We start from the raw sequence: 17,176 nt of genomic DNA on the forward strand, positions 1-17,176 counted from the left end.
ACGGTTTGACTTTTTTAACTAATTTTTTTTTTTATTATCGAGTTTGAACATATACATTTAAGTATGAAATTCGATTTCTTTTGCATGACCACCGCGTGCACGTTTTACGAAGTCCAATCGTTGAACCCAATTTTCGACCACTCTTTTGTATAAATCGGCCGAAATTCCAGCAATTTCGCGTTCAATATTGGCTCTGAGCTCACAAATCGTCGCCGGCTTGTTACTGTAGACCAATGACTTCACATAACCCCAAAACGGGACGGCTTGTTAAATGGACCGTAAAATGGCCGTAATGCTCTTAAAGTAGCAGCAACAGAACGATTATTTTCATAAAAAATTTGCACGATTTGCAATCGTTGCTCAGGTGTGTAGCGTTCCATGATGAAATGTATACTAATGAAGTTTACAAATGACAAGCGAAAAATAAAAAATATTGCGTCGTTCGCCCTCCCTATCGGAAAAAAGTTGAAGTGCACCTATTGAATACTTTGTAAATATTTATGAAGTAGTTGCAATAAAAAAAAAAAAATTGAGTGGAAGAGCTTTAATATTCCACAAAGACGTTTTCACAATTTTTACCCTTTTTAGGGGAAAACTTTATGACTAAATTTGCGAGTAATGCACCTATTGCTGGCGAACTTCGAGACAATAATTCATTATCGAATTCCAGCCTGCTTGATTTAGCTTTAGCGCCAGTTTCGGAGGCTTTCGGCTAAATAACACAAAAGCTTTAGTTCTATTCGATTTTTTATAAATATACAGACTTCACTTTATCTTTTTTTATTGCTTAAATTTGATTTTTTTTATGTTGAATCAAATTCACATTTTTCGCCATGGACTGCTGCGTGTTAAAAATATGTCAATATGTTAAGTTTCAAGGGCCGATGTTGATTTTAAGTAAAATACAACTTTTTTAGAAAATTATTCTCATTTCTCTATATTATGATAATACTGGTATGGCTCAATTACGTATGGAACAAAATATCGGCCAAATAGCTGCCGCGGCCTCGGCGGCACACCTCCATCCGATGGTCAAAATTTTCGATGACACTGAGGCATAATTGAGGTTCTATGCCGTTAATGTGCCGAATTATCCTTTAGCTCTTGAATTGTTGCTGGCTTATCGACGTACACGTTTTCTTTCAAATAACCCCAAAGAAAGAAGTCTAACGGTGTCAAATCACATGATCTTGGCGGCCAATTGACATCGCCGCGACGTGAAATTATTCGGCCATCAAATTTTTCGCGCAAACAGCCATTGTTTCGTTAACTGTGTGACAAGTGGCACCGTCCTGTTGAAACCACTTACCGTCCACATCCATATCTTCCAATTCGGGCCATAAAAAATTCGTTATCATCTCACCATAGCGAACACTATTCACAGTAACTGCCTGACCGGCTTAATTTTGAAAAAAATACGGTTCAATGATGCCGCCGGCCCATAAACCGCACCAAATAGTCACTCTTTGTAGGTGCATTGATTTTTCGGCAATCACCCTTGGATTATCATTCGCCCAAATGCGGCAATTCTGCTTATTGATGAATCCACTGAGGTGAAAATGTGCCTTATCACTGATTTTCTTCGAAAATTGGTCATTCACTGTTGCCATTTCCTGCCACCATTCTGACCATTGACGACGCTTGAAATGGTCAAGAGGCTTTAGTTCTTGAGTCAATTGCACCTTGTAAGCGTGTAAATGCAAGTCTTTATGCATAATGTTCATCAACGACGAGCGTGAGAGGTGAAATCGTTAGGCACGACGACGAGCCGAGGTGGACGGCTCTTCAACCACATTATCGCGAACAGCAGCAATATTTTCTGCAGTACGAGCTGTACGAGCATGCACTGGTGTTTTCATATCTCCCACAAACCCGGTTTGCTCAAACTTTTACACAATTTTTCCGATTCACATTTGGACGATTAAATTGACCGAAAAAATCACGAAATGCGCGATATGCATTTGGATTTGAACGCTCGTTTTCATAATAAGCCTGAATAACTTTAACGTGTTGCTCGATTGTGTATCTTTCCATGGTTCAAATTGAGTTAATCTGAAATTGAAAAATGTCAAATGAAATGTAGAAAAAAACTTGACATTTAGGTGTGGTTCACATTCAACCTCGGCCCTTGTAATTTAACCACCCTTTATAATCACAGAATATCTGCTTTGCGCATAGCGCTAATTGGTTCTCTTGCAACTGGTACATTCCCAGTCATCTCGACCTAATATGACTTCTTCCATCAAATACCAGTTCATGAATCAGAATATCTACTGAGCAGTAAGACTTTTCACTATAGGGTTTTATTTCTTAATTTTACATGAAATCTAAACACAATAGAAATCATTTTTGTTTATTCGATTTTTTAGTTACTTAGTTCTAAAATTTTTATTGGTTGTTTTTCTGTAGAGTTTTTGTTGATTACGATTCACCAATACTCTACGTATATTTGTATTTATATCATACATATTTGTATTTGTTTTAACAAATGGTCTCCAAAGCGGCGGCCGGCTTCAAACAAAACTCATTTCCTCAAGAAAACAACAATAAAAATCAATTTAAAATGCAAATCAAAATAGAATAAAGGCTAGGCTTTACTAGCTACACACACACATACATAAATACTAACACATATGTACATACATAGGCAAGTGGCTACTAAAAGCACATTCAGGATATATTTATTGTTGTTCAATAAAAAAATTAAAACTAAGAAATTAATTGAATACTTAAAATGTTTGGTTAATACGATATTCAAAAATCCATTCATAAAAATTAAATATACAAAAGCAAATATGCACTTGTGAATGTGTGTGCGTCATATAAGCCCTGCATGGAAAATCTGAACTGGTGAATCAAGTTTCTGGTTAAGAGCTGATGTAATAAGTTTATTTGTTTGAGTGAGGCTGAAAAATGAGGTGGTTTTTTTGAATTTAAGAAATGTAGTAGTACGAGGGCTGCCTTCTATATTTTGCGCACAATAATGCAAACAGAGTTAAGCAATAATCAAAATGGCTTTATTGCTTTTCAAAATATTTCGAAGGAGAAATATATGCATATATCAATGCATTTCTGCACTCGCAAAGCACTTTTCCACTCTGAAATGGATACCCCCAAAACGAACAATTTAAAGGCTTCAACATCTTCTTCAGGCTTTGAAGAACGTTGGCATCGCATTTTATTTTTCATGTTCGTTAACAATCATTGGGTAGTGTACCATGGCTATATAATAAGGTAGATCGCCCATTAATCCGGATTTTGAGTGCTCAAAAACTCACTTGTGTGACCCGATAAGTGACAGCTCGATTTATCTTAGTGAAAGTTGAAGGATGATTCCTCTTCAGTGATTGGTTTTCCTTGTGACAAGCAAATGGTTATGTAACACTTAGAACTGAATGTTTAAAGTTTCTCTAGTGGCACAGTTGCGACATGACCAGATTTTTCGAAAAATCAAGCGGCAATTTGGTTTGAGATGCTTCCTCCGCGAACAACTTTCGTTGGATGAAGCTCGCCTTTGAACACCCATACGGTTGATTGCTCTTTGTTTCCGGCTCATATGAAAGATCCAAGACTCCTTACCGGTTATGAGTTGGTAGATATGCTTTGAACCATATATAGTATGCCACCGTGTCTGAATTTCTTCAACATTTCTTTACACCAATCGATAAGAATCCGTTTTTGGACAATTGTCAAATTATGCGGTATCCAACGAGAACAAATCTTGACGACTAAGTGTTCATGAAATATTGAAAACATGCTAATCCCACTAATACCCAAAGATGCGTCTCAGTCGCGGTATGCCACATGCCGATCTTGCGTTATCCATTTACCATTTTTGCATGACCTTCACGAAATTCACCCTACAAAGATTGACGACTACGTTGGATTCCAACGCTCGCAGTTCCAGATTTCACAGTGGCCAAGTGCAAATAATTAAAAAAAAACTTCATTTATGAAATAATTAAAAAAAATATTAATTTATGAGAACTGACCGGTCCGACGATCTCGTTCCGTAAAATGCGACAGTTGCTTCTATAGAAAAGAGAATACAAAAGTCAAACTTCCGCATTCACTAGAAACACAGCGGTGCGATACCAGCTGATCTCCCTACAGGGACACAATTACTGGTTGCCTGTGGTACTAAGAGATTACAAGAAAAGCCGTGAATATGTTTAAGTATGTAATTTACCAAAAACGATACTCAACAAAAGCGGAAAATGGTAAAATACTTTTGTGAAAAAAAATTAAAAAAAAAACATGAACCGGAAGTTGATTGTATTTAGGGAGGAAAATGCTGACAGCAGCGGGAGGAGTGAGGACGTATGCACGCATGCACGCATGCGATGATAAAATAAAATAGGAAGCAACACAAAGTGAAGTGCGCACAAGCTGCACTTGCAACTCAAAGATAAAAAGAATTATGAGTGCTGAGGCGAGGCAAGTACAAAGAGCATTCATGTCAAATAAAAAGAAAAAAAATACAAATAGAAAATACAAAAAAAAATACATTGAAAAATACTTGTAACTGGGAGAAGACTGAATGAAAATTTTAATTGATAATGCAAATATATGATTAAGTATGGCATTCGATACTTGTAGTGGGAATGAAGTTGGAATAAAGAAACCAACACTCGTTGAAAGATTTCATAATATGTAATGCAGGTATTACAGCAACATTGCCAGTTTATAAAAATAGGAATAAAGCCAACTATGGAAAAGTGTTTTTAAGAGGTGTCAGTTTATACTATAATTGAGCAATTAAAGGTTTTCTAAAGTTGGACTACAGATTTCAGATGCTACTTAATTCATTGATGCAATTTGACAGTAAGGGAAAACGGGGCGGAGCATAGGCTTGCTCCCTTTCAGAAAAGATAGTAAAAAATTGAATAAAGGTCGATATAATAATTTTATGTTATTTTATGAATGTTGCTTAATTATTTATATTTTTAACTTACCCATTCAGGTGGATTTGTCACATACATATATATTGACAATGTATCTGATTACCGATTTCTACATATTTTTTTTCTTGTTCACTCTTCTCGGGAGCATAGGGTCTTGCGTTGGTTTCGTTAATCTATTTCGATTTCTGACAGGGTAGGTGATTAGCCTGCCCCTACCTGCCCTAAGTAGTGTGAACGCCCACCTGCTTAGGAACGACACCTTTTTACTGCTTGGAGTGCCATCTGTGCTTCACATTTTTCTGCCAGAAGGATCACACAGTTGCTTGAGGACTTCGCTAAATTTGGTGTGTCTGCGCTATTACCGCAGTTGCCCGCTTCCTCTTGCTTTTGCCGCTGATGCAATGTGTAACTGTGTGTTTCTTTTAGCAGCCACAATGCAAATAATGCGCTGACTATTGTGCGGGAGTAAGAATGGAAAGACTAAGGTTTTGGGGTTGAGGAATGAAATTTTTTTTTTGGTAGAAACAGGGAAAGTAGGTATATTTGGAAAAGTGCAAGACCGTGCTTAACGTGAGATTCGAACCCACTACCTCTGAGATGTAGCCTGCCTACACTTACTCTAGACTACCGACGCCGTTCTACATATATACTCTATCCGATATTTTGTGGTATTTTTTATTAGTTAAGCTTTATTTTAGTAATGCTACCTAAATTTGCTATGGGTTTTTCAGATTTTAGAAAGATCCAAAACCAAATTTTATTTGGGCCTTCTAAATTTTTAATCTCTCCTCCAAAAGTATTTAGAAGACATTAGATTTGAATTCATCCAGTTTCACTAGTCGGTCGTTCAGATGGACCGATTCTTCTTTCAGGTGAAACACACAACAATCAGTATATAGTCTAAATAAATATTCATTTAAATAAAACTATACTTTTTAAATAAAACTACACTTTTTAAATAAAAAAAAGTGTGCGTAGAAGAGTCAAACAAAGGGGCTAATTCCAGCAATGCAAATTTTTATCGGAATTGGAAGAGCATCGATAGACAACTTCGCGTTACACGCAACCCTTTTCGGCTGGCTTCAACGAAGTGCCGCAATGTCCAATTTTACCCAATCTTTTCTTCTCATGTTGCCTTTTTGAACATGATAAAACTTATCTCCTTCTTTTGCACACGTTTTGTGGCACAAAAAAAAACAGTATTGACTGATAACTTTTTTAGCAGAAGTTTTAATTTGTATGCTTTTGAGCACTTTTTTCTTAGAATTTGCTCTGAAATAAAAAGTAATTTCTGCAAGTGGGCATCACAGATTTACTAAGTAGCTTAAATTGGCTACCCCGGACGAGTAGCTAACCTCCAACGCAGCTTTTTATGACTATAAGCTCAATTTGAAAGATTCGAAAGCGATCAGGTAGCCATTGGCTTAGTTTCAGCTGCTGCACTTCCGAGCGAATTTTTCTGGCAATTTTACTATTTAGTCTTGAGTCTGAGCCAGTGAAGATAGCCACTCAACCTGAGTCAAGGTGCTCAACTTTATCCCGTTCAAATAGTTCAAGGATGGTCGGTAGGTGAAATATTTGAAGTATCAGTCTGGCACTCCCCAAGTAGCACAAAAGCACCGTTTTCATCCCATTATGAGACTTCCAACAGGCAGATATCTACAGCTGGCCTGAGTTGTTGATGTAATGGAGGAGATTGATGGGATTTAGGCTGGCACACAGTCCCAGGCTGTCGAAGAAATTAGCACCCAGTGACCTTAATCGTCTAGCTGCCAAACCCGGGCATTTACAGAGAAAACGCTCAACAGTCTCCTCCTCCGAGTGGTCACCACAGCTTCTGCAATCGGGGTTAAATGGTAAGCATAGCATCCAAATATTTTCAGCAAAATTTCGCTCGCCACCAATTCGTATGATGCCGGTTGAAGTACTGGAAGTAATTTCTCATAGAAATTTTATGATGAATTGAAAATTTTGACGTGCAATGAAGGATTTTATGAATACACTTTTGCTTACATCTGTTCCACTTGCCACTATTTCATCTAAAAATTCTCCTCGTGCTTAAAATAAACGAAATTTTATATTCGTAGATAGAAAAATTAAAAACTGAAAGAAAATAAAAAATTAAAACACAAAAAATTGTATTAAAAAAGCTTAGAACTACTCTTTTATTTAGCTACCATTCCAAAAAAAAAAAAATTATGTATCTAGTAAATGATAAGTCACTTATTTTTTGAGATGTTTATTTAACACTTTGAACGCCAACAAAAATGGTTTTGAGTTTTATTTAATAGGATATTTAATAATATAAATATTTTTATTTATATCGCAGCATTTTTGCACACAAAATAAAAAGTTAAAAGTAGTCATGTAGTGCCAATCACCGTTTAATTCTGTTAATTCTGCCAAATAGGTCATTTCTTTCAATTCATTATCTAAAAATTCTTCTCGTGTTAAAAACAGATTTAGTTTTATATTCAGATGTAGAAAAATTAGAAAATAAAAATAAAAAAATAGTTATAAAAAATATTAAAAATAAAAAATTAAAAATTTGTTTTTAATTAAAAAGACTTAGAGCTAATTTTTAAATTAATTACCATTCCAAAAAAAAATATCAGCTAAACGATAACTCAATTATTTTTTGAGAAATTTATTCAGTTCTGCTTAATAAGCCATTTCGCCCACTGTGCTTTGCTTGCGTGTAGGTGCATTGCGCAAATTCCAGATAATTTTCTCGAGATATCACCATTAACATTTTTGTGGTTTATAATCTAACATATTTCGATAGTAATGGCCTGCTTTTGTGCAAAAAATTAATAATTTCAATTATGCCACAGTCATTGCCATCTAAGATTTCACAAATTTGTAGCATACAATTCATCAAACGGAAACCATAATTAAATCCAATGATCAACAAAAGTATGAAAAATAAAAAAAATTATACAACAAAATATTAAATGGGCGGCATGCAGACTCTGGTGTTGAGTTAATAAATTTCCCCTGTTCATCAGGCATTCAGTTCATTGCATTGCATTGCAGCTCAGGCATTGCAATGACCGGAAACAAAACAGCTATGTAATTACATATGCACAAACAAACATACTTACGTACATGCATATGCACAAACGTACGTATGTATGTATGCATGTCTGCTTGGTAACGAATATTTCTATGCACCATGTCGGTATTAATTTTGCTATGCAAATGGAACCGCTTGTGCCATTGTTTGCAATTGAAAACGATAAAAATGCTGTCCGATGACTTTGGCCATTGTTATGGTAAGTGTGGAGACATTTTAATTGTTGACAATTTCAATCGTGATTAATATACAAAATGCCACTGCAAATGCGTACTCAACTGCTCAAGGAAATAGTGGGGGAAAATGCCAAGAGTAACTGTTTATTTAAACTTACATACACACATACACGCATATGTTTGTGTAATATAATATTACAAATTCAAATATTGGTTCATTTGGTGATAATACAAGCAAATCACCATAAGTAAATGTTATTTGATTGATATCACAAGAAACGGCAATAACGAGCCGTATTTAGCTTCCGATTTAGGGGGCAACTAATCAGCGCAGTTTTGCCAATGCGCAAGATCGACCAACATCTAAGTTGTTAGTTTTGCTTTCTATATCACAATAAATTGGTTAATGAGGCGAAATGAATTGGTCCGGTGATAAACGAAAATTAATCGAAGTATCTGCAGTCAGAAAACAAGCAAAGCTCGTTGGTACTACCGTATTCTTCTTCTTGATTGGCGCAATAGCCGCTTATAGCGTAACTGCCGTCACTGCCCAATAAACATTCGAGTTTGGTATCAATTTGAGAGCTATGATATTTCTCGAACGGTCAACGTTGATTATCAGAATTATTGTAATTCCGACAAAATAATTGTTTTCTTGTACGTTAAAAGTTATGTTTAACTACGAATGGCAATAAAGAAGGATTTTTTCTTAATTTTTTTCTGACTTTGCTCGGAAATATCTGCTAATAAATTTAGTAAGCAAAAATCCCTAAAAAAAAATTTAATAATTTTTATATTTCATTAGTGTTAAAAATTTGGGTATAACATTTTTTATAACTTTTTTTTTAGTTTTTAAGATAAAACATTAAATAAATTTTAAGATAAAACATTAAATAAAATAAAACTCTGAGAAGCATTTAAAACCTTTAGATTTGTTCAATGTTGAACATTTTGTTATACAATTTTTTGAAGTTAAAATATTGAAAATAAAACAACTCTGAAAAATGTGATAATTTATTATTATCAATTATTTTTAGATTTATGCAAAGTTGAGCATTTTGCATTGCACCTTTTTTTAAATTTTTTTTTTTAACTTTTTATGATAATAGGACTATGAATAAGTTCGTGCGGTTTTTTTCCGAAATTTGAAACTTTATTGACGTAAAATGGTTACAAATTTAATATTCAAAATATTGTCCATCGCTTACTACTACTTTTTCCCATCTTTCTGGCAATTCACGGATTCCCTTTGTGAAAAACTCGGTCGGTTTTGCCGCAATCCACGAATCGATCCATTTTTTGACTTCATCGTAATTACGGAAGTGCTGGTCAGCCAGGCCATGTTGCATCGATCGGAAGAGATAGTAATCGGATGGCGCAAGGTCTGGACTATACGGCGGGTGGGGTAGGACATCCCATTTGAGCGTTTCTAAGTATGTTTTGACCACTTGTGCAACATGTGGCCGAGCATTGTCATGTTGCAAAATAACTTTGTCGTGTCTATCGGCGTATTGCGGTCGTTTTTCTCGCAGTGCTCGGCTCAAACGCATCAATTGTCGTCGGTAGACATCCCCCGTAATCGTTTCATTCGGTTTCAGTAGCTCATAATACACAACACCCAGCTGGTCCCACCAGATACACAGCATAACCTTCAGGCCATGAATATTCTGCGCCGACGTCGATGTTGAAGCATGGCCAGGGTATCCATACGTTGCCCGACGGTTTGGATTGTCGTAATGGACCCACTTTTCATCGCCAGTCACAATTCGATGCAAAAAACCCTTTCTTTTGTGCCGTTGAAGCAGTTGTTCGCATGCCATAAAACGGCGTTCAACGTCTCTTGGCTTCAATTCATACGGCACCCAATGGCCTACCTTTCGGATCATTCCCATGGCTTTTAAACGTTTGGAAATGGTTGATTGATCAACTCCCAAAGTTTTTGCAACCTCTTCTTGCGTTTGAGCCGGATCTTGATCGAGCAATTCCTCCAATTCGGTATCCATGAACTTTGGCGGCGCACCCTCGCGTTCTTCGTCTTCCAAGCCAAAATCACCACTTTTAAAGCGTGCAAACCACTTCTGGCACGTTCGCTTAGATAGAGCATGCTCACCATAAACTTCCACCAAGATACGATGACTTTCGGCTGCTTTTTTCTTCATATTAAAATAATGAAGAAGAATTCCCCGCAAAAACACATTATTTGGCACGAAATTCGACATTTTCAAGTGTGGTAAAAATATTGTTGTTTACGCTTCAAATAAAAAACTTATACTGACGTTTGTGCCTTACGACAGTAGCTCTCCAATGAATGTTTGGAAATGTGGATCGATGGAATAATAATCAAGTTACGCCATCTGTTGTAAAACCGTAACGAACTTATTCATAGTCCTATTAAAATATTAAAAAAAAAAACAACTCTGAACAAATTTATTAGTTTTTATGTATACTCTTTGTTGAAAATTTTAGTAAAGATTTTTTTATAATTTTTTTTATTTTTTAAAATAAAATATTTTACACAAAGAATTCTAAAAAAAAAATTAATAAACTTTAGATTTATTCAATGTTGACAATTTTGTTATAAATTTTTTTTTTAATTTTTAAGTTAAAATATAAAAAATAACACAACTCTTAAAACTTTAATAATTTGTTATTATAAATAATTTTAAGATTTATGCAAAGTTAATCTTTTTTTGAGCATTTTTTTGTATAATTTGTATTAAATTTTTATAACAAAATATTTAGATAAAAGAAACAAGTCTGAACAAAATTTATTAATTTTTAGATTTATGCAATGTTCAAAATTTTTGTATAGATTTTTTTATAATTCTTTTTTATTTTTTAAAATCAAATATTTTAAACAAAAAATTCTGAAAAAAAATTTAATAATCTTTAGATTTATTCAATATTGAAAATTTTGTTACACAATTTTTTATGTGTTTTTAATTTAAAATGTTAAGAAAAAAACAACTCGGAAAAGTTTGATAATTTATTATTATTAATAATTTTTTGATTAATGCAAAGTTGAATATTTTGTTGCATCTAATTTGTTTTTAACCTTTTATGATAAAATATTTAAAAAAATTTCTAGAAAAAATTTTGTAATTTTTAGATTTATTCAATATTGAAAATATTGTTAAAAAAATTCTGAAAAAATTGAATAATTTTTAGATTTATTCAATACTAGCTTTAACCGCGGCCCCGCTCGCGTAGGAATAGTTTTGAGGGATTTAGGATATGTATATAAAAAAATTACAAACAATAATTTCATAGAAAATATTTTTTTTATTAATAACCGTAATATTATAATACGCGGCATCCGTTGCTATGGCTTGTTAAATAAAATCAAAACAACCAATCAGAAAAATATCAAGCAAAATTATTTTTATTAATTTTCTATCTCAAACTATTTTTTGAACTTTGCATTTGGGTCATAGTTGAACAGCTTGTGCGGACTATGAGGTCTAGAGTGTGCTGTAAATAGTGGGAAATAGGAAAAACTAAGATTTTTCAGATTAAATTTAAACAAATATTCGATTATTAGTGACGAATGAGAGTGGTGGCGAGGCCTGGGGGCTGTGGGAGGGGAGTTCCATCATAAAAATATGCCTATAACCTTCATTGGGTGAAAGTAGGAATGCATAAAAATTGTTACGTCCTTTGGTGTTGTCGTTTCGTAGTGATGCGCGGACAACGTACAGACATTCACCTTTATAGTATAGATTGCAAATTTTGGCTTAGATTTTTTATAATTTTTAGTGAACTGTTAAGATACAAAAAAAAACAAAATAGCTCTGAAAAACATTTAATCATTTTTAAATTTATTCAAAGTTGAAAACTTTGGTATAGAGTTTTTTACAAAATTTTCATAATTTTTTTTTTGAATTTTTAAGATAAAATATTAAAAATACTCTGAAAAACATTCAATAATTACTTACTCAATATTAAATATTTTGGTATGCAATTTTTTTATAATTTTTTTTTTAATTTTAATATTAAAAAACATTTTGTTTTTAATTAGGTATTTTCTTCAAAATTTTTCAGAAAAATAATTTATTTGCGAGTATTGAAATTAACCCCTTCTCAAATTCAGCAATTCCTATACGATTCTTAACATAATCGCCACGACTTTTCGAGTTTTAATCAAATGTGTGTAGCAAATTATTGTGAAATGGTGCCCTAGCAAAGCGGCTTACCTAAATAAAATATTATTGTAGGAAACAGTTTTTCAAACAAAAACAAATTATTTTTGACTGAAAATTCTTGAATTTTTAACAGTTTTTGAAAATTATCCCTCCCCACATTTTTTTTTTCATTAACAGCTGAGACTATGCTTCGCAATCCCTGCAAATTTTCTAATATGATCTCCATTTGCAAATCGGCCGAGACGTCGCTATATAAAAAACATTATACCATCTGAAATCTTGAAAAACTTTATATATTTGAAAATCCTAATTAGTTTTTTTAATTTTTCAGTTTACTTCTGTTTTACACTCAAGCTCACAAATAAACCAAATTTTTCGAAAAATTGACGACAATGCCCAAAATACTTGGTTCACTTCATATAAAATCGCTCTATTATGGGATTCTGAAGAACTGCTCTCGGTTCTGGAAGTTGCATCCATAATATTAAGTAAATCGAATCGAATCACAAATACCTAAATCCCTCCGCGCTTCATGGTGCTTTAAGTAGATATTAAGCATGGTGAAAAAATACAGAAGGTGCGGCCAAGATAAGATCGAACCAATATCAGCGAGTGGCAGCCGAAGTTACTCGCTCAATTTCATTTTTCGCCATAGCTGATGCCTAAACGTGGTAACCTATCATCTTTTGATATTGTGTACCTTTATATTCGTCTTCTTCTTATTTGTCACAACAACCATTTGTCCGAAGTCAACGAAATTTCGCCAAATAGCCACCATTCTTTGCGAAGTTTCAACTCATTTAGTTAGGAATGGCTCTGAGAGGTCTTTCCGATTTGGGCCGAGCTGAAAATTGTGGCCAACATCATTGGCATGATGTCGTATAAGCAGCTTCTCTTCGTGTTTTCATAAGTTTCACGAAGTAACTCCCTTGCCAACAAGTGCTACTTTGGACTAAGTAGGCAATTGAGTTGCAAACTCCTCTCGAGACGAATAAAAATCACAGAAGAATTTGAAGACCTCCTTTGCATTGAAAGGGTGGAGAAGAGCTTGGCTTCATTTGGTGGCGCCGGTTAGTCCGAGAAAGAAACGATTAGCGCGCTTTGTTAAACTCGGCCCAAATCGCTTAGTTGATTATGGCGCCAATCAAGAAGAAGAAGATGTTCGCATTCCATAGGAGGGGTAGGCGATACTTCATGGTGAAAGGAACCAGAACAGGTTTTGTGAGCTTGATTGCTCAGCCGATCCGCGCGCTGCATGGCATCTTGCCGATTAATCTCTGTAAAGTGTTAATTCGCATCACTACAAAGATAAATAATAACAGCAGCTTCCTTATGTAGATTATAAACAGTGATGTTGCGTAGTAGTGGCAATTTTACTTGTAATTGGTACTCCTATCCTTTTATTTTCCTTACAGAGAAGTTGTTAAGCTCCGTATTTCCTACTCTTGCCAAGAATAAACTCTTGAAATAAAAAGTTAGCGTATAGCAAACACTAAGCTTATCAAACGAAGGGTAGTCGCTTTCGAACAGATTTTCCTAAAGGCACACTCATAGTTCTAGAAGTTCGCTAAGGCACATTTTCTGTAGTGCTGTGTAGAGTAGTACTCATAGTCCATCGACGTTAGAATTTTTCGAAGTCCCAATTTTGCTGTAGCTTATTTCAACTTTTAACGCATTGCCAAAATTGATCAAGTTTTTTAAATTAAGCTGCTGTTTTCACCATTTTCTATAAAACAAAACACTTAATAGCTTAGTTGTAAAATGAATAATGAAAAAGCTTTTTTCCACTATTTACCCTGCACCAATTTGTGTTTCCACATTTTGCGTTGCTCAAAGCGGCTAAACCGAAAAACGAACTCATTAATTAGACACAGTTCGTAGATTCTTTGTTGCTGTCAAATTTAAATTAAATGAAAGAAACGCAAATACAGAGTCTGCAATCATTGATTGCATTTCTATGTTTTCGGTTGTTGGTCGACGAGTTGCAATTAACGGAATAAAAATCCGTTTCCGGCTGAAAGTATTGTTGTAAATGTTTTATGTTACGCGAAAAACATTTCGCAGTTGCTGGTTTACTGATTCCCTTTAACATGCAAAACTTATGTATGCATGCAAATATGTATGTACGTGTGTATGTATATTCATTTGCATCCATGAATACAAACTGAAGTTTTTTACTTTTGCTTCTCTTTAGCGCAACTTTTTAAGGTTCCTAAATTTGATTCGCAAAATACTTGGAAACATGATTTGCAAGCGAGTTGTTCTTCGGTTGTTTTGGCTTGATTTTTTTTCTTTTTTTGTTTGGTTTTTCTTGTGAAGGTATTTTCTCGCTTGCTTACAAGCACTTTGCTAATTCGTGAGTTATGTTTTACATAGCCATACACTTCTTTGCGTGTGTGTGTGCGTGTTTTCCTTATTTTTTGGGTAATATATCCGGCCAAATAATTTTCGGAATTTTATTTAACCAACCAAATGCGCTGCCATGGTTCGTTAAACTTCTATTTCCTACTTCTCAATTGCGGTGAATTGGAGTTTGAGTTGGAGTTTTTCCATGTATTGTTTTTTAACCAAAAGCAAGCGGGAGTAATACTTTACTGACTTGCATACTTCCATGAATATACAAGGTGGAGCAAAATTAATCACTCAATTTTGTTATTGATTAGTTCGCAGATCGTTCAAAAGACGCGCCTAGATGTTGTTTCTAAATAAAAAATGTAAAACTTTAGATTCTTTCAGCGTCTGGTAACATCTGCCAGTCAATTCATGAATGCCTAATTGTTGAGAACGTCGGGAAGTTTGTTCAGCAACACCTTGCTCTACATCAGCAATGTTCTCCAGCCCTTTTTCTTTACTTGACAGTACCAGTTTCTGGAAATTTTTTCATCAAACTTAGAATGGTCGACTCATTCGGACGCTTATTTGCGCCAAAAAATCACAAATTTTGCGATATATTACAATATAAAGATTGACCATTTTCATAAAAAGATTAAATAATTTTAACGCGTTGGTCTATCGTGTAAAATTGGAATTATTCACCACTGACAATTAGTCACTTTTGAAGGACACTTTATGATTGACGTGCGATGGCATTTCCAATAAATTATAAACCATAGGATAGGGTGAATAGTTTTGTACCATCTTGCACATTATGTCTATATATTGTATCTGTAAAGTTTTTATATTTTTAAATTTCTATGTCAATCGAATTTTATTATATTTCTCCTTTTTTTTTGTCGAAATGTTTCGTGCCGACGAAATTTGATTAACCTGCAGAATTGAGAGCTTGACTACGTTTTACCAAAAACTTTTGACATGTTGAGGTCTTGGTACGAAGTCTCGGAGTCTTATTGGTTTTTCGGGATATTCCGACAAAAACGGACAGAAATACAATATTTGGATGCACTTAAGGTTATGTAACATCGTGAGATATTTGTTAAAGCTAGTAACAGAAATCTTCTTCTGTTCTCTTCTTTTCTTCTTAACCCATTTTGATAGAAAAAAACTCTACAAGTTTATTAGATTAAGTTACAGCATTTGCCCAATTCGTAGATTTGTGGGAACTGAGTAAAAGTAAAAATAAAAAAAAAAAAACAGAAAAAAATATAACTACAAAAGCCTAAATTTCGAGTATTTCTTTACACTTTCGTTGCCGCTGAGGAAGAATCAAAAATTCTGAAATTAAAAATGGCGGTTGTAATTTAGTGGATTTCCACCAATTCTTAGGATTATAAATAATACCGCATAACCAAAATTTTAAATTTTATATATATATTTTAAACTAATCATATTGTCTTGATGGTTTGCCTGATAAGTGCCCCCAGCGCACAAGATTGCGGTCGTAGTTTTCACCTGAAACACAAAAGAAAAATATTGTCTTATTCAGAAGGCTTTCTACTACTCTTGTGTAAAAATATGAAAAAATGAGCACACAATTAATTATTGAAAAAAGTGCTTTTTTCGCTATTTTATTTTTCAAAAAAGGTGTTAAATAACATAAAAAGTGATTTGTTTTTTGTATTTAGTTAGTTAATTAGTTGCGCATTTTAATTATCTTTATATAGATTATCGGGTTGAAACGATAACTTTTGTCGTTTATTTTAATTCTTATACGCCATTTTCAAAAACGTTCATTGAGAAAACGTGTTTCAAAGTGTTCAGAAGGTATACAGTATACTCACTCGAGGGCCGGTACACAGCCTGTAACTCCGAAATCACTTTGAATTCCGCTATAAAATTTTGAGAGCATATTCTCCTATAATATATATGTATATCGATTGCAGTAAAAAGAAAAATCAATATTTTGAAGCCGATTGATAAGAGGCCCCCCTTTATAATTTTCATATGTTAGTACTTCGTAGCTTCTGACTCGCTTCTTGTCATTAAAGAAAAATTTACTTAAAGCTTTTAATAAATATTGTATTTATCTATTAATAAATTAATTTCTTGAATGATGTCTGTTAAGTTGATGCTCTTTAGTTTATAGAGCTCCAATAAGTCTTCTACGTTTTTTCATGACGGTGTTCGGGGGAAAGTATTCTGCAATGTTGCTGCTTCCAGTCAATCAAACTTCTTCAAATGCGCTGAGGTGTCAAAGTGAAGGCAGAGAATTTCCTTCTGATTTGAAAAAAAAGTTAGGAAAGAAAGTGATTTTAGCTGTTTATTCGAAGATTAAAAGATTTTTCTCTAGGCCTGATTGATTTAAAGCGCAATGTAAAGTAAGCAGAGATGTGGCCAACATCATACCATTAACCAGTTCTTAGCGAATTTGAATGAATCAGCTGATTTGTGAACGTAATTGTGGGTATGGCAGCGATGTGGCAGTATGGAATGAGTTTTACAGGTGTGGCTAAGATCAGACAGTCAACCAGCTCTCAGCGA

General features: G+C 34.1%; 1 protein-coding gene across 2 annotated transcripts in view; it reads left to right on the forward strand.

Annotated features, from left to right (window-relative positions):
• LOC128865097 (homeobox protein 2) overlaps positions 1-17,176 on the forward strand; it is a 182,707-nt gene that overhangs the window by 33,407 nt on the left and 132,124 nt on the right. The gene's annotated exons all lie outside the window — the stretch shown is intronic.

The sequence above is a fragment of the Anastrepha ludens genome, chromosome 5 (genome assembly GCF_028408465.1).
Source record: "Anastrepha ludens isolate Willacy chromosome 5, idAnaLude1.1, whole genome shotgun sequence".
Classification (NCBI taxonomy): Eukaryota; Metazoa; Arthropoda; class Insecta; order Diptera; family Tephritidae; genus Anastrepha; species Anastrepha ludens.